Source organism: Akebia trifoliata, chromosome 13, assembly GCF_017979445.1.
Source record: "Akebia trifoliata isolate Shusen 1 chromosome 13, ASM1797944v1, whole genome shotgun sequence".
NCBI classification, from domain to species: Eukaryota; Viridiplantae; Streptophyta; class Magnoliopsida; order Ranunculales; family Lardizabalaceae; genus Akebia; species Akebia trifoliata.
Window position 1 is genome coordinate 3044701 of NC_141387.1, and position 21196 is coordinate 3065896.

At 32.9% G+C, this 21196-nt stretch overlaps 2 long non-coding RNA genes and 2 other non-coding genes across 6 annotated transcripts; 1 reads left to right on the plus strand and 3 right to left on the minus strand.

Moving 5' to 3' along the window:
• The first annotated feature begins 4263 nt into the window (after positions 1 to 4263).
• Positions 4264 to 8553, plus strand: LOC147387330 (uncharacterized). 3 transcript variants are annotated; one of them, XR_015171508.1, is made up of 4 exons: positions 4264 to 6089; positions 6207 to 6396; positions 7838 to 7903; positions 8051 to 8553. It is a non-coding gene; the product is annotated as an uncharacterized LOC147387330 (long non-coding RNA). The 3 variants fall into 3 exon arrangements; XR_015171507.1 differs by having other exon boundaries at positions 8114 to 8553; XR_015171509.1 differs by having other exon boundaries at positions 6221 to 6396; positions 8114 to 8553.
• Positions 8554 to 9707: 1154 nt separating this feature from the next.
• Positions 9708 to 11119, minus strand: LOC147387331 (uncharacterized). The gene is made up of 2 exons (XR_015171506.1): positions 10489 to 11119; positions 9708 to 9943 (listed from the first exon to the last, which is right to left on the minus strand). It is a non-coding gene; the product is annotated as an uncharacterized LOC147387331 (long non-coding RNA).
• A 9832-nt stretch (positions 11120 to 20951) lies between these two features.
• On the minus strand, positions 20952 to 21024 carry TRNAF-GAA (transfer RNA phenylalanine (anticodon GAA)). Its single transcript has one exon. It is a non-coding gene; the product is annotated as a tRNA-Phe (tRNA).
• An 18-nt stretch (positions 21025 to 21042) lies between these two features.
• Positions 21043 to 21127, minus strand: TRNAM-CAU (transfer RNA methionine (anticodon CAU)). Its single transcript is given in 2 exon segments — positions 21043 to 21078; positions 21090 to 21127. It is a non-coding gene; the product is annotated as a tRNA-Met (tRNA).
• Between the last annotated feature and the right edge of the window lie 69 nt (positions 21128 to 21196).

The window sequence follows — 21196 nt, forward strand, 5'->3', positions numbered from 1 at the left end:
GATATATAAATAAAAAGGATGATCACTTACATAATTGAATTTTTTTATATTTAAACTCGGAGTATTTTTAGTAGGTACTTTATTAGTGCGAGAACTACTTACCAAATCTAAAGGGGGAGGAAGTCAACATGCAATTGTTTGTAGCCAAAATCTCGAGGTGTGTGGTTAATCAATAATTTCCTCTTTGTCTACTATATATTTATCAAGTGCATAGCTCTTGTGATTTTGGGTCTATTTTTCACAATTAAAAAAAATCTTATAACTTAGGTTATAAATTATAGAAATGCCATATAAACAAGGCTAATAATATAGTTTTTCGTTGGGATGCACAAAGACTAAAAGATCATTCAAAGTTGTACAACCTATCATGATCTTAGCATCATAAAAAAATAAAATTAAAAACCAAGCTATTAAACTTATATCTAATTTGGTGATTATTGGGGAAACAAAGAGTCCTAAATGGATATATCAACACAATAAAGGACATGTATACAGGGGTATCAATGGATAATCGAAAAGTCAAATCCCAAAATAGTAGATTTGAATTCAAATTATTATTTATATTCAAATGCTTTTCAGATATTAATACATCTTAAATGTAATATCCGATCCAAATTATAAAATATGATTAAAAAAGTGTTTTACAAAATTTTGAAATATCCCTCGATCTCTCCTTTTGCAATCTTAACTTTTCATACCTCGATTTAGAGCTTGCAAACTCAATGGCCATCTTCTTCATTGTCAAGGTAAATCCTTCTCTTTCATCTACTTAAAGGACCTTGGCGGAGGGACTTTTTTTCTTAATAGTCCATAAGTTTGTGATGATTTCTTAATAGTCCATTTAGCAAACTTTTATCTTTATTAACAGTCCTTGGATTTCATTTCCCACATTTTTCGCAATTGAATGTCATAATCATTCAAATTCATCATTTTCATAAATATTAAATTTTAAAAAAAATGAATTTTTGGCATCTCAATCGAGTTTTGGAGGCTCAATTCCATCAAAAATGATTTAAGAAGGAAGAAAAAGTCATTTTCAATGGGAGTTTTCAAACATTTTGAAAATGTATGTAAAAAATTAGGGTTTTTTTTTTCACTTTTTTCTTTTTAGCTTTTGGATGAAAATTGATCAAGAATGATTTTTTTGGGTTGAAATCATTTAAACAAGTCATTATCTCAAGTTTTTTGTTGATCTTTTCATATATTTTGGTTAAAAAAAAAACTCAAAAATTGAAAATGGGTGGATTGTAACAATGTTAATAGTGGTGAGTTCGACAATAAAAATTGTAAACTCGACACTAAATAAAAAATGTAGAGTTTGACAGTAATAAAAAGTGGTGAAGTCGATAATAAATAAAAAAACGGTGAGTTCGTCGGTAACAAGGGACCATTACGAAAGAAAAAATTTACTAAATGTCCTATCAAGCTACCATGCAAAATTTAGGGACTATTTAGAATGAGATCCCTCTGCAAGGGTCCTTTAAGTAATTTTTCCAAAAATCTTTGATTTTTCTCTCATACTCTATCACCTTCAATCTCTTTAACCTTTATGAAGTAGTTGCTTATGTTCAATAGTAAGTCCTTGATGTATATTATATGTTAATGAAGTAGTATTAGTTGATGAGATAATAAAGGAAAGCAATGTAGTACGAATAGTATGGAGAGATACATTAGAATCCAAAGGATGTAGGATAGTAGAACCAATGCTAAGTATTCGAGGTGTACATTTAGCATTGACACCCATGAAGATGAATTCACATATCCACTTAAAGTTGAAGGTCCAGTAATATCTTGACCATCTTCGTTATTTTTGATATATTATATGAGTCGTGATTTTTTGACACACGTCCCTATACGTTCCTGACGTGGCATGGGTTAGAACCATATATTTTTTTACCTTGGGCCGGAATACACAACTTTACACGAGTAGTGATTTTTTGACACACATCCCTATACGCTCCTTAACGTGGCATGGGTTAAAACCATATATTTTTTCCCCTGGGCCGGAATACACAACTTTACATCCCAAAAATATGTACAATTTTGTATCCCGAGAAAAATAATCTATGGTACTAGCACATGCCACGTTGGGGGCATGTGTTAGAGGAGGGCGTCAAAAAAATCATTATTTATATTTTGAGGACTAAGAGATTGAGGAAGGTTTTACCCATAAAATTAGATTTGCATGGTTAAAATAGATGTGCGGTTTTGGAGTATTATTAACATATGCATACAACTTAAACTAAAACATTTTATAAGATGGAAGCAATACCAACTATGCTTAAGGTTGGGTAGTCAAGAAGCATCAAGTTAATAGATTGAAAACATAATAGAAATAAAAGAGTCATGCTTGGGTGACATAGGATTTATTGTGATTCTCACAAGTCTGACATGGACATGCATACATAACCGTAGATGGTTTTTACTCGTATTGCAAGGAAACACATCTATGGTTATATGCACATCCCATGTCAAACTTGTGAGAATCACACTAACTACTTTTTGTCATTTCAACATTTTCCGAGATAAAATGATGAGTGGAAATACTAGGATGGATGAAATGAGACAATAAGAAAATTAGGAAGGATTGCTTATTAATATCTATGAATATTGCTGAAATGACCTCAAGATTGTACCTCACATTGCACTTTTCTGATGTAATTGTGTGTAAGAGCCATAAATACTTTCATCGAGATATGAGTGAAAAAGCATTTATCGTTCTTACACACTTCCACATCAGGAAAGTATGATGTGAGGTAGAATCTTGATGTCACTCTAGCACGACTCTCTCTCTCTCTCTCTCTCTCTCTCTCTCTCTCTCTATATATATATATATATATATATATAAATCTTTTTTAATAAAGTAAGTTAATCTAATCAAATTGAATTAATGACAATGGTCCCAAGGGTATTAATGGGTGCCCATTATTTAGAATAGAACTAAAACCAAATTCGAAAATCCCAATTTCTAATCCTTATTTTCAATATTTGATTAGAGTCAAGTCTAAAGGATTGTGATTGAATAGGAACTAGAATTGATTGATTTTACCTGATGGATACCCGTGGGTATTTAGAACCATTTTTTTAATATTACAAATGGTTGAAAGTTTTTGTACATTTTAAAGTTAGTAGAGATCATGTACAATTTTTCATATTTTCACAAATTATGTATTGTAATTTGAAATGTCCATCTTTCCTATAAGTTTATTACTTCTAAAGATGAATTTTAATTTTTTGAAAAAAACAAAAGTTAACTCATATATTTATTAGAATAATTTATAATTATGTTGATGCTTTTATAGATAATGAGTAACACTATTGAAAGATTTTTTTTTTCAAAATAATAAATAATATTTTATGTCTTTTATTGTGAAAAAAAAAATTCATATAAAAAAATAATGATATCATCACTTGAGTTTTTATTTTTTATTTTTTTATTTTTTATAGGAAAAAACATCCATCTATCAAGAATTGAGATTGATGAGTACATGCGTTTTTGGCAATTCCAATCTATAATTTTAGAAGCGCTATGATAATCTAACTCAAAGGTACGTACTCGATCTATACACGGTTGATATAGCAAGCGCATGGAGTCATAGACATTTTTCTTCAGGATATATAAGGAAAAATATTTAAGGTTCTATGCACTTGCCATGTCAACCGCATATAAACCGTGTATGTTTTAGAAAGTCATTTAGAATTGGAACCAGAATTGACAAGAACTAGAACAAACAAAATAAAAAATGATGATTCATGCTAGGACTTAAAACTAGTTGGGTTCAGGTTGGATGTGAGTAAGTTCATATCCATATCCAAAATCTTATCTAAATTCACATATGGATCTGAATCCAACTTGAATCACACTAGTTAATATCATATTCAAATCATTTTTTAAATGTGATTAAATGATTACTTGAACTTGAGATCTCTCTCATTTTGAAGAAAAACCTTGACCATTACACCTAACTATTATTTGTTGATGAAAGATAACTTAAAAAATATAATAATATAAATTGCAAAGTAATATATCATTCAGATCGTGACGGATATAAGGATGAAATCGTGTTTAACCCATATTCAACTCGATTTAAGGGGCATCAACCTATATCCAAATCAGATTTTAATTTTGATATACTTAGTGAAACCAAACCTGTTAAATTTAGGTTCGGATGATTCGAATATTAAAAAAAAATCCGTACCATTTTAAACCTTAACTCATGCTCCAGAAACTTTAGGGTTGTAACAACACCCCCTACACATCGACCCGTCGACATCCTAAGGTCCCACCAATTTGATAGATTGCTCTAAAAGGGGGCGATTCTTAAAGCATCAAGAGACAGTGGTGCTTAAGGTGAGATGGTCTGGCGGGAGTTTTTAAGTACCAATATCATTTCATGTTTTTGTTTCCGCGCTTTTTGTACTTTTGATTTTGGATCTTGTGAGATCCACTCTCTCCTTCTGTACACTCAGCGAAGCCAAAAGTAAGAGAGAGATAATGAGAGAGAGAAGATCTGTCATGACTTTGAAAGACTTTCATGGTGGTTCCATCTATATTTTTACTGAATTTTTTGTATCCAAACCCTAGATCTGAACATTGAATCATTGTTATATACTCTGTTTGATTTAATGCACTTTTATTGCTTTTCGTTTTTATTAATTTGGAGTTTGATATTCTAAAATATTAGATCTATGGAATATGGATTGAGAAAATAGTTGATCACTAGATGTAAACTCTATTAGGTTTTCAGCATTGTAAGGCCTTCAAATCTCTCTGGTTTCGATCGACAGTTAGGGAACCCTTCATATAGGAAGATCAGGTCATTGTTTGGACCACGATTTTCTTGTGTGATCGTAATTTTGATGGATGGATCTCTATTTCTTTCGCATTCTGCACACATTGCCTGGAATTTCGATGAGTGATTTCTGTTCCAAGAATCAAAATGCATATAATGTGTGAATCCAATGAATGAGGAAGCAAGTTTCAGTATGCTGAGAGGGGTTGGATTGATCAAAATGGGCACATTATGGTGGAAAGAAGTTCTTGGGTTGTGAGGTGGAAACTTATTTTCATTCTTTCTTGCAAAGCAATTTGGGGTCTAAAGATCCTTCCAAGATATCGTTCTTCATTCGGTCAGCTTCTCTTGGAAAAATCCCTATAATGGACTAGATCATAGAATGGGGTAATTTCTGTTAACTTTTTGTTCTCTTTGCAAATTATGGGGGCTTCTGCCAACCCAATATGTATCCATTGTTCTTTTGCAAGAGAGGAATTCCATGGTGCTTTCTTTCTTCACTTTTATCTTGTTTTAGAGCTGGCAGATAAAAGCAATCCTTTGCTCTTTAATCGTATTTGTGATGTGTTGGGGTATTTGGATGGAACAGAATTGCAGGATCTTTGAAGGGACGGAGCAAGTCCTTCTCGAGGTTATCTTGTCCATAGTTGGGCTTTTATTCTGTTGGAGTAAAGTTTTCAAAGAGTTTAAGGGGCTGTTTCTGTTATGGTTTGTGGAGTCTGATGCTATTGGTCAACAAGGTGTACTATGCACCATTTAACACAATACTCGCTCGTCGAGCTATGTTTTCCTTTCGGTATATATTTCTCTTTTCGGTGAAAGGGTGTAATCTGTAACTGTGACTTTTCTCTTCTTAGTGCAATGGGCGTTATCCATGACTTTTCTCTTTGTGTGTGCTTGTGTGTGATTGCAGCTTGTTTCTTTTTTTCTGGTTCTCCATTGTTTCTGCTTTTCTTAACAGCTTCTGGAGGACTTTTGGTCTAAATGAGGTTCATCTTGTACATCATTTGTATTTATCTTGGCCGCCTATCTCTTTTAGCTTTCTAATAAATCTGTTTACCTGTCAAAAAGAGAAAATAAAAGAAGATAAATGGAAACATATTCATTGTACCCAGAAGAGAAATAGTGCGACTCACCAATTGATGGGGTTCAGTCAGCTTTCACTAATGCTTGATAGAGTCAGTCCCATTGAAAGCGCATCGATATCTTCAGAAGTATCGGAGAGGCCTAAGTCGAAGCTTCTTCCAAGATTGAAGCTATTAGAGAGCTCAGAACCACTTGTCGTGGATCAAGCAGGTAGGACATTGATTATTTGATGATGCTTTCTTGAAGTTTTATGTGGGTTGATGTACTTAATGTTAGACATTTGAGATTCAGGGAAATACCAACAGCCCTCTATTTATGGTCATGTAGATGCTTTTAACCAGTTATAAGGAGAAATGCAAGTCCTCCAAAACCAACTTGTCTTGAGGTTAGGACTTTGGAGTCTGGTAGTGGGTTGGATCAAATCGAATTTGAAGCCCTGCTGCCAGACTCTTCAATAATTGGAAGAAAATGTTGAAAGAAGAAGCTCAGTAAGCTTGTATCAGAGCTCTTTGCCAATGTAAATTATTCTAAGGGATTTAATGAATTTTACTATATGCTTGGAGTTTATTGTTTCCACTTTTTCTTGTAGTTTAAGGTCTGGGAACCACAATTGAATGATGGTTTGGAGTAATTTTTTTTAAACATAATTTTATTAAAGAAAATCATGGAGGTATGGGAGACCTCCAAAGAAAGAAAGACAACAATCACAAGCTACCAGCCCCAATGCAAACCAAATCTCAATAAAATAAGTGATCCTCAAAAAACATCCCCTTAAATTCCTTAAAAGCTTTGCACTAAAAGAACAAGAAGCCAAAGATACCAATAAAAACCTTCTGGAAGAGTGACCCTTTCATTCAAGTAGGCAGATATTCCTTTCAATCCAAAACCCTCAACAAACAAACCTCCACAGAACCCTTCTCTAGAAGCAAAGGCCAAAATCTGCCAGTTTTGAAACTACGTTTAGTACAGGGGAAACAAAAATCAGGTTTGTGGTTGGTTGTCTGACGAAAATTTGTTATTCAACATGAATGCATAAATTGTAAAAAATGAGTTCATATAGGAAATGATGAAAAGTTGTCTTGGCTATCTTAGTTTTAATGTCCTTATTTTGATGCTTCTTTGTCTCTCTAAATTTCCAAATTCATTTTGTTCTCTGGTGGTGTAAATGTGTGAGTTCTTACATTATTCTTGGCCGTGGAAAGTTTTTCCATTGGAAATCCAGTAAAATATGGATGTTACAAAATACAAATTGTTGCCTATAAAAAAGTATAAATTACTTTATTGAATGATTGAGTTTTAAGCTGTAAATTAAGAGGTTATCACTTTGATGGGAAAGTTTATTGGTCCTTATGTCTTCTTGCTCTGTGGCTGTTCTTCTCTAATGACTCTTCTGATGAACAAAATATTGACCAATGTTAGCAAACCATGTTCTTGTAACTTGTTTATCCCTCAACATTCTTGATCGATTTGATTAATATCCATTATCCAAGTTCATATTCAAAAAATCCTCAACGTCTAGTTGCCCCAGAGATCAACATTTCCTTGAACTTCGTAAAATGGACAATAACAGATACTCTTGGTCAAGTTCTTTCAGCCTATCCAATTAAGAAAGTCTTTCTAGTTATTGCTGCAAAGAGAACTGTACAGACTGTAGGCTTCTGTTGGAAATGACACAGGTTAGGTAGCTGGTAAACATGTAGGGGTTTATTATCGGACATGTTTAGAATTGGAATTTCCCCACATTTTAGAGATTTAGAAGTTGTGCCCTCCGACATAATGATTTCCAATCTTAGGGGAAAATACGTTTAGTCCCGAGTAAAATGTGCAAGTGAAACAAATGACCTATTTTGTTTGCCAGAGAAGATTCTCCAAGAGATTTGCTAGTTATGGTTTCATTCTCAGTTTCAGCTGGTTTTAGAACTGAAATTTTAGCTTTACGATGTTGCATATTTTCTCAGGTTGTTGAGGAGTGAGGTTGATGATGATGCCATCAACAACCTTGACTTAAGGCAACCATCTAACAGGTACTTCCTTGCATGACTCTGGATTTCTCTCTATGGCATTTGTATTTCTGAAACCTATCGATTATGTGGATTGATCAAGACCTCAAGATATCACAAGCAATGTTTTTTTTTTTTTTTAAACTTTTTCTTCATATTGGTTAAAAGCAGCCTAAAACATTGTCACCCATTGGCATGCGAACTATGGGAAAATGGCTTTTCTTTGGAGCTTAGCCAAGCATTTTCAAGGCCAGTCTCTGCTGTGAAGACGTGCTGGCAAATTAATGCTGAATATCTCGTCTGCTGTTGCTCAATGCCAGCCAAGAGAAGCTGAGGGACAATATTTCCAAACACGGTCAAAAAGGTATTGTGTGGGTAAAAAGTGGTAGAAGACACGTGGTGTAAATAAGACAAATATCAATGATTGATCACACGACAAATTCAATGCGTATCTTGAGGCATCAATTGATATATTTTGAATTAAATTTTATTTGGTTAAGATTGTAATCTTATCCAGGAATAGAAAGTCTCATAATTGACTAGAGCGTATCTATTTCTAAATAAGGATGGATTTGAGGAGAGAATCCCGAAATGTTTGCCATTCCTTTTTAGGATTTTCTATTTCCCAGAAAGAATTGTGTCAATCCTATTTGAATTATTGTGGAATGTTTTGTTTTTTTTTTGCATGGCTCTTTTTATGTATTTTGCAGGCTTATAGGCCCTTAAACAACATCAATGTTTGACACAAGTGGGGATTCTAACAACCTGACCCAATGTCATCCATCCCCTCAACCACATTTAATTATTCTTTCTCACTTTCTATTCATTCTATACTTACCAAGTTTCTTTAAAATAGAGATTCCACTCTTCATTACAGAAGGACAAGAACATGAAAAAACTTTCATTCCCTCGATCTTCCATTGATGAATCTTTATCTATATTAAAGAGTGGGCATCTACACAAGTCGCCTAGAGATACAATTTGGACTGTAGAATGGTGAGGGATTGGATCCAACTCCACCAATTGAGATAAAAAAAGGAGTATTAAATGAGATTATCACTGATCGGGTAAGATCTTTGACAAAGTAAGGATTCACTCAAGAACGTCTCTAATATAAATCGAGCAAGCACATCAGGACCAATCGAGCTATGCACAGTCAAGAAGAGGTATATTTTTGGGTAGGGGTGGAGTCAGGATTTTTTTGTAGTGGGGGCAAATTATGGTTAGTTGTATAGTTGAAGAACTTTCAGATGAATGATTTTAGGGAGAAATTCAGAGGATTTGGTTAAAAGTTGAAGAAATGATATTTAGATTATTTCCAATTATTATATGAAAAGAACCGATTAAGAGGCAATGTCATCAACAAAAAATTGAAAGGGGGGGGGGTTTTGGTTTTGTAATTACCCCCACCAGCTACTTACTAACTTCCACCCTGGTTCTTGGAAGTTGTGAGGCTGAAAGAAAGCATTGTGTCACAGACCTAGCCCCGTGTGACACTCAAGCTAAAGTCAGCCTTACCCACGTGTCCTAAGGGTCACCGCAACTCACTTAGGCACACATACTCAAAAGAATTCTCACACACAATTGTGTATAACTCGGAAGGGATGGGCTATGGTCGAGATGATTCAAAGGACATTCTATTAACGAAGGGCACGAGATCTAAATAAGACTCCAAGGAGGGGATCCCTACTGATCTCCTCCATTTGGTTGTAACAGGGATATCAAATGAAAATCAAATTGTGCACTCTCTAAATTTAAGTTGATAATCGGCTAAATTGATTACTGACTTCAACATCAGAATGAAATAATAGGTCTTTATCAAACTGAATAAGAAAATTAAAAGAGTTATCTTGGATATGATCTTCCACACCACAAATCTCGAGACCATCAATAATTTTGCTCCACAATAAATACTACTTTTGCTCAATATTAACAACCATAATATTTCTATACAATATATAATTATATAGAAATAAATAATATACAAATTGAGATAAACGGCGAGATCAAAATATAAATGACGTCGGAGAGAACACAGGAATGACCGCCGGAACAGAAGTTCGCCTGAAAATTAAAACAAAAAAAAAAAAACCCAATTCAGTCCCACGTTATGAAAGAGAGGGTATGTGCAGTGAGGGCATTTTAGTCACAATGTGAATTAACATATTTCACAGGTCATTCGTCAAACAAAAGAAGGTTGTTTTGGTAATTTCATATAAATAAATGTAGAGGTGAAGATGATTAGAGAGAGACCCAGTCTTATCTCCTCGTACCAATTTCACTCCCATCACCTGAAAAAGTCCTCTTTGGGCTCCATATATTATTTTACTAAAAAAAATCATTAATTAAAAAATAAAATAATATTTTATTCTTCTTCTTCTTCTTCTTCTTTTCTTTTCTTCTTCGTGAGTTAGATTAAAATAGGATTTTTAAAAGTATGAAACAATATTGCCTCATGATTGCACACGTACATAAGACACAATAGCATGTTCAGGGGTATTTTCGTCATCTAAATATTTCAGCCATTACTAGCTTCTAAGGAAAAAAAAAAAAAAAGAGAATTTTCACCAAATTATTCAAAAAAATAGTTTTATTTATTTATTTATTACCGATATTCATTGTCGTTATGGTCCCAAACGCGATCCCTAACCCTCGATCTGTCCTTTGCCGCGACTTTCTTCCCAGATCTGACCGTCCGATCCATTTTTCCACCCACAATAGAGACAACGTTTTCCTCGGAAATCGCACAAAGAGATGGTCGCCACTGAGTCGAAGACATCGAGTTTGATCTCTTCCCGCGTTTCCTACATGGTGAAGGATCGCTCCCGACATAGAATCGAGGCATTAGGTATCGCGATTCCTCTATGCGAGGAGGAATCGTTGGAACCGTCTCACGTTCTATGGATCCACAACAAGAAACTAATTCCAAGAAGAATTTCATACTCGCAAGTGAAGAAGATTCTTCTGATTCTAATCACAACGTTCTCCATCTCTGAAACACAACAGAAAGAAACTCATTCTCTCTCTCTCTCTCTCTCTCGTTATCTGCTTTTGGACGATTCTTTGAGTCCAGTATTTATAGATTCATTAGTTTTACTCCTTTTCTTTAGGGAAATTCTATAGCCACACCAACCTTTTTAGGACGTCCGAAGACGCTGAAATCAATCACTTATTTACATATGAATTGGTGTGTTATAAGCAATAGTTAGTATATTACTAGTAAAACTCTCTCTCTTTAGTTGATTCGTCGTTATCCGAACTTTTATGTTTTTATAAAACTGATTAAATATGTGTTTCTTTATAATTACTCATGCGCCCTTGTTTGGGATTATTTATAGAGGGTATTTTAGTCATTTAAGATAAACTGTTGCATAATACACTAACGTTGGATCATAATGGTGTGTGTCCCACTCTTGATGATATCAGTGCTTGATGGGCCCACATAAATCTGACATTTGATTTTGGGATTTCTTTTTTTATTGTGAGATATGTGAAGTAGTTGCCAAAACGTGCCCAAATGTCCGTGGAAGGTCCTTTAATAGATTCCATAAAATAATTTTTTTTAAAAAAAATAATTTTTTAAGGTTTGACAGTTGGCCTCCAAAGTTTAACGTTAAAAAAGATTCTAAATAAAGGAAAAAATCTGCCGACAAAGTTTGTTACACGGCAGACATCTATTAAAGATTCTTACCTGGATGAAGGCAAAATTGAACCAACATAAAAATTGATAAAACAATTGTGTCCACTAATTAATATTGGTGGGGTTTTGTTAACACGTGTGATGTGCCCTCAAAATTTAAATACACCTCAAAGAAAAGTTTTTATACCTAAAATATCCTAAAAGAAAATTCTACCAAAATTACTCTAAAAAATTTATTAGCAAAGTGCATTTAATGCATCTTAACATATGCCCTTAGAACACACTAGTAAAAAAAAGTGATACTATCACATTATTATGTTATGTGATAAGTTTAGAGGTCTAATTCAATGAATTGATAATGAGTTGAGAGGTCCAAGAGCTTATAAGGAGAAGAATAAGGCAATGAGTATTCGAAGTGGGACTAAACTCTACATTTCCCGCACGTTTGAGTTGAATTACAACAAAACACGTGGAGATATGAATTAAGTGACATTGAAGAGAGAAAAACTCGCTCTAATACGATGATAAGGTTGGGGGTCCAACTCAGAACTAATTGACAACAAGTGGAGATGCCTACAAACTTTTAAAGAGAAAGACAAGATAATGAATGTCTGATGTGAGGCTAAACTCAACATTATTAAAAGTCTTGTTAAAGTGCAATAAATACATATTGAAAATTGAATTTTATATCGAAAATCCCTTTAAAAAATTATTTTTTACTAAAATATTCTTAGATTCCAATTACCAAAGTCTATTTATTGCACTTTACGTGTGCTCTTAGAGCACATGGTAGGGGTGGAGCCAGAATTTTGGCCATGTAAAAGCAACCAAGAGTAGAATTTTTTGTTTGAAGACAACTAAGAGTGGAATTTCTTTTTTTTGTGGGGGACAATAATGACATTTTTTTTTATTGGTAGAAAAAGATGGTTAATTTCCTTTTATAGCCCTATTATGGATAACAAAAAATGATCACAATTTTGTTAATAATAATCAAAGAGTCCAAATTATATGCACTTAGGGTGCCAGGGTGGATGATTGATACCCTCCTCATAGGCTCCCATACCTCAACACATGCCACGTAAGTTATAATTCAATGATTTAATGCCTAAAATATATCCTTTTAAAAATTTCCTTCGATTATGGCCTGTGTGGCATGTATTGGGGTGTGGAAGGAGGATTTCATCCTTCGTGCATACGCTTTGGACTTATGAGTTCAAATCATATACGCTCAGGGTGTAGGATTGATACCCTCCTCCCACACCTCAACACATGCCACGTAAACTACAATTCAATCACTCTCTTGATCGGCATAATCTACATTTTCTCCTTGTTATCAATCAATTTTTACTCTTATGATGTAATAATAGAATTTCTTTTGCCTAATCGGTACTCTCTCAGACTTCTTTCTAGTTGAATTTCTCTTGAAATATCCATATTATCCAACAATTTTTTGGATAATTTTTTTAACCATCTCCCAAAAAAGTCTTACTCTTTTCCATTTATCAATTAAAATAAGGTCATTTAATTCACATGTTTTCTCATAGGTGTATAAAGAAATTGAAAAAACAGTCTTGAAAAAAAAAAATTGGTTTTAAACTATTTTGATAAATATTTTGAAAATCTGGTTGATGTGGTAAATTTACCAAAATCTCTACCATTTAAAAAAAAAAAAAAAAAAGCCCAAAACCCCAAGTAAAAAAAAAAAAGTTACAGATTCTTTGATTAAGATGTAATAGGTACCACCATTGGGGGATGAATCTAGATTCTATACTGACAAGACACAAAAAGGACACTCTACATAAGGAAATTAGTAAATTCTGTATCTGATAAATCATACTTTCTGCGAAAAAAAAAAAAAAAAATCTCACACAATGACACAAATCCGTTTTTCAATTTAATTTGGAAAAAATGCTGGAATGACACAAACGAAATACAAATCAAATGGTGGTGTGCAGATAACCGTAGATATTTTTTATTCGTATCTCGTGAAAAAACCTTCTACACTTAAATGTACATAACCACATCATCCTGTCACCTTTGTGTTTCCCTTTAATTTGGTGCAACCAAATTCCATCTAACCATTGTGACTCATTTGTCCTAAATAGGTGAGGTTGCGACCAGACTTAGAAATATCCATTGTTTAGTATCTTTCAAGTTTTTAAGTAATAAAGGCAATTTAGAATTTTTCTGAATATTGGAGAGAAGGAAGATAATGAAACAGTGCCACGTGTTGAATTATAGGTTAATGTTTTGCCACGTGTGGAGCCCATAGCACTTATATATATATGAGTGGTGGAAGATATTATTTGTACTTTTGATTCTAATTCAATCAATCGAAACAGACTTCAATTGTAGCCACCCAAATGGCTTATGGATGGATCGTTATCATAATAAATATCACCTCGAGATGCCAATTTAGTCAACGATGTAATCATCCGTCTTAATCTTAAATCTTAATTAGGTTACAAAAGGATCGGCATTATGATTCAGTGCTAACAGGGTTAAAAAAAAAGAAAGAGAGCTGCTATTGCTACATCAACTTTTACTAATACCACATCAATTCTTGTGTAAAACTCCAAAGAATTGTACATAGTTGGTGAGGTGTCAGTAAAAGTTGGTATGGCAATAATAACTCTTTAAAAAAGGTAGAGAAATTTATCCGACAGACCTTTCTATTGCATTCTATTACAAGAATTCTCTTTCTTTATAAAATTTATTACTCAACAAGCCTTTGTTTTTTTAAAAAACAGGCTAGCCTACGTTACGAAGTAAGATTTGGAATCTTATTAAAGGTCATTGGGCCCATGTGTACCATCAAATTAGCAATTCAACATCGTAGCCTTTAAATTTCGTGGAAAACTAGATTCACAAGAAAACAATTCAAATAATAATAATAGAATAATGTTGAAATGACTTTAGGATTGGACCTCACATCACATGCCTTGACGTGAAAACGTATAGGAACCATAGATGCTTTTCTCTAGATGCAAGTGAAAAGCATCAATGGTTCATATCCACTTTCACGTCAAGATGTATGATATAAGGTCAAATCTTGAGATCACTTCAGTACGACTAATAATAATAATAATAAAATCTTATTTTAACTTCATCGAAGTGTTGAAAATAGAAGTTTATCAAATTCTCAAAGTTAAAATTGAAAAATTAACTTTATTTTTTGAATTTTGTCCTTTACAACCCTATGGCATCAGATCATATTTTTTGGATGCCAACAATTGATATACTATCTTAGTAGGGAAAGTGTTTTTCTTTTTTAACAAACCTTATAGTGCGATCCACATTTAAAAAAAATTAAATACCTATAATACTCTTGTATAATGGGTATTTGATTGAAAATTTTGAGATTATTATAAGTATTTAATTATTTAAAATGACGTGGATTCTATTCAAGGTTTGTTGAATAACAAAGTTGGTAAAGTAAGGGAGTATTTATGATAAAAATGCAACATATACGTTTGTTTGGTAAATCTCTCTCAAAAAATAAAAATAAAAAACCAAAATTTATCTATATACTATATAATGAGAGAATGGTCTATATTACTCAATGAAATTAAGTAGTTTTTTTAATTATAAAAATATCCTTTCATCTTACCTCTATATAGCACTCAAAGTAGCACTTCAGTGTGGTGAAAATCATAGATTTCTTTTCTCAAGGTACGAGTGTAATGTAATCGAGGACAATTGAAGGTTCTTTGCACATTTGAGTGCTACGTCAAGTGTTATTTCAAGTCATTGTAGCAAGCTTATTTAATTAAAGAGGTCAAGTTATTTGGATTGAATGACTATTTGTCTATATCGACGACATGTTAAGGAGATATTAAAATATATGATGAGTTCCTATATAGATGTAGAGCAAAAAATTTTAAGAATTCTTAACAAAAAGGAAATTTTTTTTGTACATTTTTTATGTTGGTTAATACATTTTAAATTTGGCGTTTAGATTTGGAAAAAACCTTTTTCTTTAAGTCTAATCTAAATTATAAACCCTAAAGGATTAATAAGTCATTTGTGCAAACATGATTCAAATGAGGACCTCAGTCCAACCTCTATATGATCATTCGATCTATATAACATTTTTTTTTCTTAATTAAAATATCCTTTTATCTTGGATTTTTTTTTCATATAATAAAAAAATTTAAAGAATTCATTCTTTTATCTTCCACCTTACTTATGCACACCACAATGTAAATTTTTTTTTTACTCAGTGATTAACTAGAATCCTAAAAACAAATCAATATTTTTTTCTTTATTTTGATTGCATATTGAGAGAGAATCCCATATTTCTTGGGGAAATTCAAATGCACCTTGAGTTATGAGGTGGTATCTTAACAACCCAATTAATAAAATCTTTCTTTCTTAATGGCACCTCACTGCAATCGTTGAGATCAATGTTTTATAATCAAATTTCAATAGCTGAGAAAGACCGATTTCTGCAATTGGATCCAAGGTTGATTTGACAATTTGAATTATTTATCTCACCAATTAGAAGGGGGGAGAAATTAAAAAGAAAAAAAAGTTTATTTAATAGACTATCAAGTTATTGTGAAAAATTTAGGGGGTATTTAAAAAAAAAAACCTCTACCAAGATACATTAAGTAAATTTCCATTTCTAAACCATTGAATCTTATGTGAGGTGACTCCACTTCTCAAGTATCATGGCACGTGTTTCTTGCTAGTAGCAAAGTTGTATCCATTATTGATTTGATCTTTAATGGATATAAAAATAGAATAATGATTTTGTAACTCCCCTCACCCCCTCTAACATACTCTCTTGACGTGACATGTGATAGAATCATAGATTTTTTTCTCGGGATGTATAATTATGCATCCCGAGAAAAGAACATCTATGATTCTGTCTCATGCCACATTATGATAGTGGGAGTGGGAGGGAATAAAAAATCAAAACTCATAAAAAATATAATGATGTAAGACAAGTAAGCTTTATTACCGAGAGAAATCATATCTTTGATTAGATATCACATCTTTAATAAATTTTAATATTACATTAACATCATTCTCATATGATTTACATAATTGAGTCTCCTCAAATACTTTGAACACTCTCTCCTAAAGAACTCCATTACCAATGGGGTCCATCTTTTTTCTCACCAATAATTCTTCAAAAGTCATCGATTAATTCCCACCATCAAATTTTCTTTTATTTGACTTCAAAAGGGTTATATTTCCTAGGAAAAAAAAAAAAAAGAAAAGTAGATTCAGAAACACCAATCATACAAGGGGCTTTTGCCACTAGTTTGGGTGGACTTTGTCTTTGTGACTCATCATTTCCTTTTCTGCCTTTTTTTAAACTATAAAGAGAACTACAATTGCCAAAACGTTTTTTGTTTGGTGATTATGAAAAGGGATTCCCATAAATTCAGAACTTGGATCATAATATTATTATTATTTTTAATATTATGATAAATGCATTAAGATTTTACATTTTTTTTTTCTAAATTGAGGCATCAGGGCCTCTTTGAGTTTCTGACTAATCCTCAGAACATGTAACAAGTAATTTTTGGGACAAATCCTTAAGATTGGCCCCTAAGGAGGGATTCAAACTTAAGATCTTTGCTTTCTTGAGACGTGGTCATGGCCATTTTCTAGTGCGAAAAATATTTTAAGGTAAATTGCCATTTCGTGAGTTGAATATGACGAAATTCCAATTCCAGATAACCGTTCATTTTAATTCTCAAAATATGAACACTGAGATCACAAGTTTTTCAAATGATGACCTCGTAGGTTTAAAGTGGTAGTCCTGTTGATATTTTTATTCCAAAGTGACAATCTAGCTAAAAATAGTGAATCTACGAGATTGTCACTTTAACTTGTGAAATCTTCATTTGAAAAACCTGCGATCTTGTTGCTCACGTTTTATGAATTAAAATGAATAGTGAGTTGGAATCAAAATTTCGTCCAAAGTTGATCACATTTTGGAAAATTCTTAATATTTTAGAGGGTGCTTTGATAATTAACTAAAATAAGTAAAGACATGTTGTATAAGATATGAGAAGACAGTTTTTCACACAACTCAATCTACTTCTTTGCTCGTTCTTTTCACTAGAACTTGTCTCAAAAGTTGAATTGAGATTCGTATCCAAAAATATCTTCTGAATCCAAACCAACTAATTCCCTTGGCTGAGGTCGAGGACTTGGCCAAGGGCCCCAAGCCAAGTCCCCTGCCCCCCAGGGTAGAAGACTTAACTTGAGTATTGCCTAAGCATATACGACCCATTCAAATATACAGAGCTTGATGCCCAAGCTAGCTAGGCACCCCATTAAAAGATTGAAAGTTCGATCGAATCTTGATTAAGTACTCTACCTCTCCTCTAAGGAATAAAAAGGATTAACTAGAAAATCCAGGAAGCCAAATTGAATACTTCAAAGAGGTTGACCACTCGATCCAATCCTAGTCTCCTTGGGTAAACTCAATGGCAATTAAGTAACCATGCTACTTAACCCATGGTACCACATATGGACCTTAGTGCTTTAGCTGTTACAAAATCAACGACATATTGAACAGTTAATTAGAAATTAAGAGAAAATGATGGAGGATTATAAAATCAAAACAGGCACTTATATGAAAGAAATGATAATAGTGGAGACAATTTTGATCAAGGCACAATGACCCTCATTCCTAAGTGCCAATCTTGAACTATTAAAAGGGACAAGACCCCATTACACACTAAAAATCAACTTGATTGATGACTTACATGAGTTTGGATTGAAGCATTTTCATTGAAGACTATAACTATATATATAACTATAAATATAAATAATAATAAAAAAGGCTATCTTTTCATTCCTTCAATGATAAAATTTGAAGCCCAAAAACAAAAAAATCATGAATCGAAATATTTATTTGAATAATGATTTTCTACCCCCCCCCCCCTTTGACATATGCTCTCATCACAGAACCGTAGATCATTTGTCTCGGAATACATAGAATCATAAATCTTTTTCTTGTGTATCTCGAGGTAAATGATCTACAGTTCTATGATGAGGGCATCAAATTATCACGACTCTATTTATTTAGTTTTGAATTTTAGATTCATAAGTTGGTAGACCATATACTCATGGAAGTAGAGGACCCTAAAAAATGGGCCACCTGACAATATTTGGCATCTCAGTTGGCGATCCCAGAGAGCTTAATTTTAAAAGAAATCACTTATTATCTCCACATAGAAACATCCTCTTAAAGACCCATATTTTATATGTCTATTAGAACACCTCAATGTTGTGACTTGCCACTATCCTTATCGAGTGCCATCACATCAACTAAATTCAAAATGCCATCAACAACAAAAGGTTCCTCTGCCAACATTGGACCTCTCTTATATGGCCATGAGACAGATGTTTATGTTCATAAAGTCAAGTTACTCGTTTTTGAGATAAGGAGTGGACACCTGAAAATTCTACATGAAATGATCACAAATTCGTTTCTATCACTTTAAAAATGAATAACTAGGAATAAATATTTCCTATTTAACTTTTGAAGAGCTCTATGAGTATCAAATGGACCTTTTATTATTGGGGATCGATGTTGCTCCTACCTTGTAATTTCGAAGAGTTGTTCCTTCTCTGTGCCTCATTCATAAGATATTGTAGTTTTGCGATTGAAATTCTTGGATTCAGTCTGATCCCATTAGAATTATGGGAGAGATCGGGTGTCGACACTTTATCTAAAGATTGGGTGGAACCTATTTTATTGGACAAGGACAAGAAGGAATCTTTATCGGAGTGAGTTGGTAATGATTTTCAAAATTCAATGTATTTGCTCAAACGAGAAACCGCGCTCCCCTTCGTCCTTGTGTTCACTTTTTCTTTACATGGTATATGAAAAAAAAAAGTCATGTTCTATAATTGCATTTATAATATCTTTAGGGGTAAACTTCTAGTGATCCTAAATGTATTATAAAATATCTTAAATGTACTTTATAATATCTTTAGAGTGATTACTGATGTATCTTAAATGTTACCTTTAAACGAAGATGAAGGGAATAAGGTATTTTTTATCCCTAAAGATATTATAAAATACATTTATAAAAAAGTCATGTTCTATAATAACGATAGTTATTTTTTTGGTCAAAACCTCATTAGAGATTTGTGGGTAATAAATATTGATTTCTTGTGGCTTGTATGATTTCAATCGTAACAACATGAGTGAAAATGTCTATTATGTGCATGGACAATGAATTTGTAACTAAACTATGAATATGAGAATGAAGGAAAGGAAGATGAATGAGGCCATTTTTAACCTTGAAATGCATTAGGTTTGGCATATCCTAAATGCAATTTATAATGTCTTTAGGGGTAAATTTATGACGATCCTTCAACCTTTTCTCATGCATTCTCCAAACTGATGGTCTCGTGGGAGGTCCTTACAAAATATTCTGACAATCAAGTTAACTTAGAATTTGACAGAGTAACAGCCTGAGTATCAATAATTGCATATCTTTGCCTTTGCTTAGCCCCCTATTTTCTCCAAAAGCGGAGAGAAATCCTTTTAAAATAATTTATAATTTCAATTCTGTCCCTTGATCTCTTTTAAGATGTTTTAAAATTTCGAAGTTGTCCCAAATTCTCTTTTGTCAATCCAAACATGATGGAGGTAAATTGAGTTTCTCTTCTCTCCACTTCTCTCAATCCAAACATAACCTTAATTGAATAAATGCTTTGCGTCATGCACTGGGCATTTGCATATTTTTTAATTTAATTAATGCAGATTTCGGTCAACAATATCCATCCTTCAATCATTCTAATAGTAAAGATCCACATGTGCGCATGGGTTTCAATACTCGATTTGATGTCACTGACGAGACAATCCACTTAACTTGGTTTATAATAATTGATTTAGATATATTTAAATTAAATTCATTAGATTTTTTTAATAAGATAAGATAGATTAGAAAATGTTTAGTCATAAAATCATGTTTTAGTCATATAATAAATATTAATTTTTTAATAATTATTTTAATCAAAATCTACAAAATCCAAGTTGACTCGATTGAGATTTTCAAAATATCATCAAAGACATCTCAGTTATCTCGCGATATGATGTGAATATTGAGACACATCGTATATCCGTATCGTTGCTGAACAAGACCGAGATTACTTGGGCGAGTCATCTCGGACGAGATTTAAAACCATGCATATGTATCATTCTACAAAGCCCTTTGGACCATAATTTTTTTTTAAAGACCTTCAATCTTTTATTAAATATAAATGATTCTAATTTCTAACTATTTGATCAAATCCCATTTAATTTATATGTTATTAAACATATGTTGCATGAACTCATGTGATCAATTTTTACTCTTTTTATAATAATTTTATCTAATCATACCCATCAAATCCATTCCAATTTTGAGCCAACTAACATTTATTGTTAAAAAAAAAAAATGAAAAAACAAATGCGGTGAGCGTGGATCGAACACGCGACCTTCAGATCTTCAGTCTGACGCTCTCCCAACTGAGCTATCCCCGCAAAGGGCAACTTTTTATTTGGGGTGAGAGAGGCTCGAACTCTCGACCTCAGGATTACTCAGAAGCTATGAGACCTACGCGCTAGCCAACTGCGCCACCACCCCGTTTGTTGACATTTTTGTTACATTAAACTATTTGTACAAATAAAAGACGGTCAAGTTCTACTGAGACTG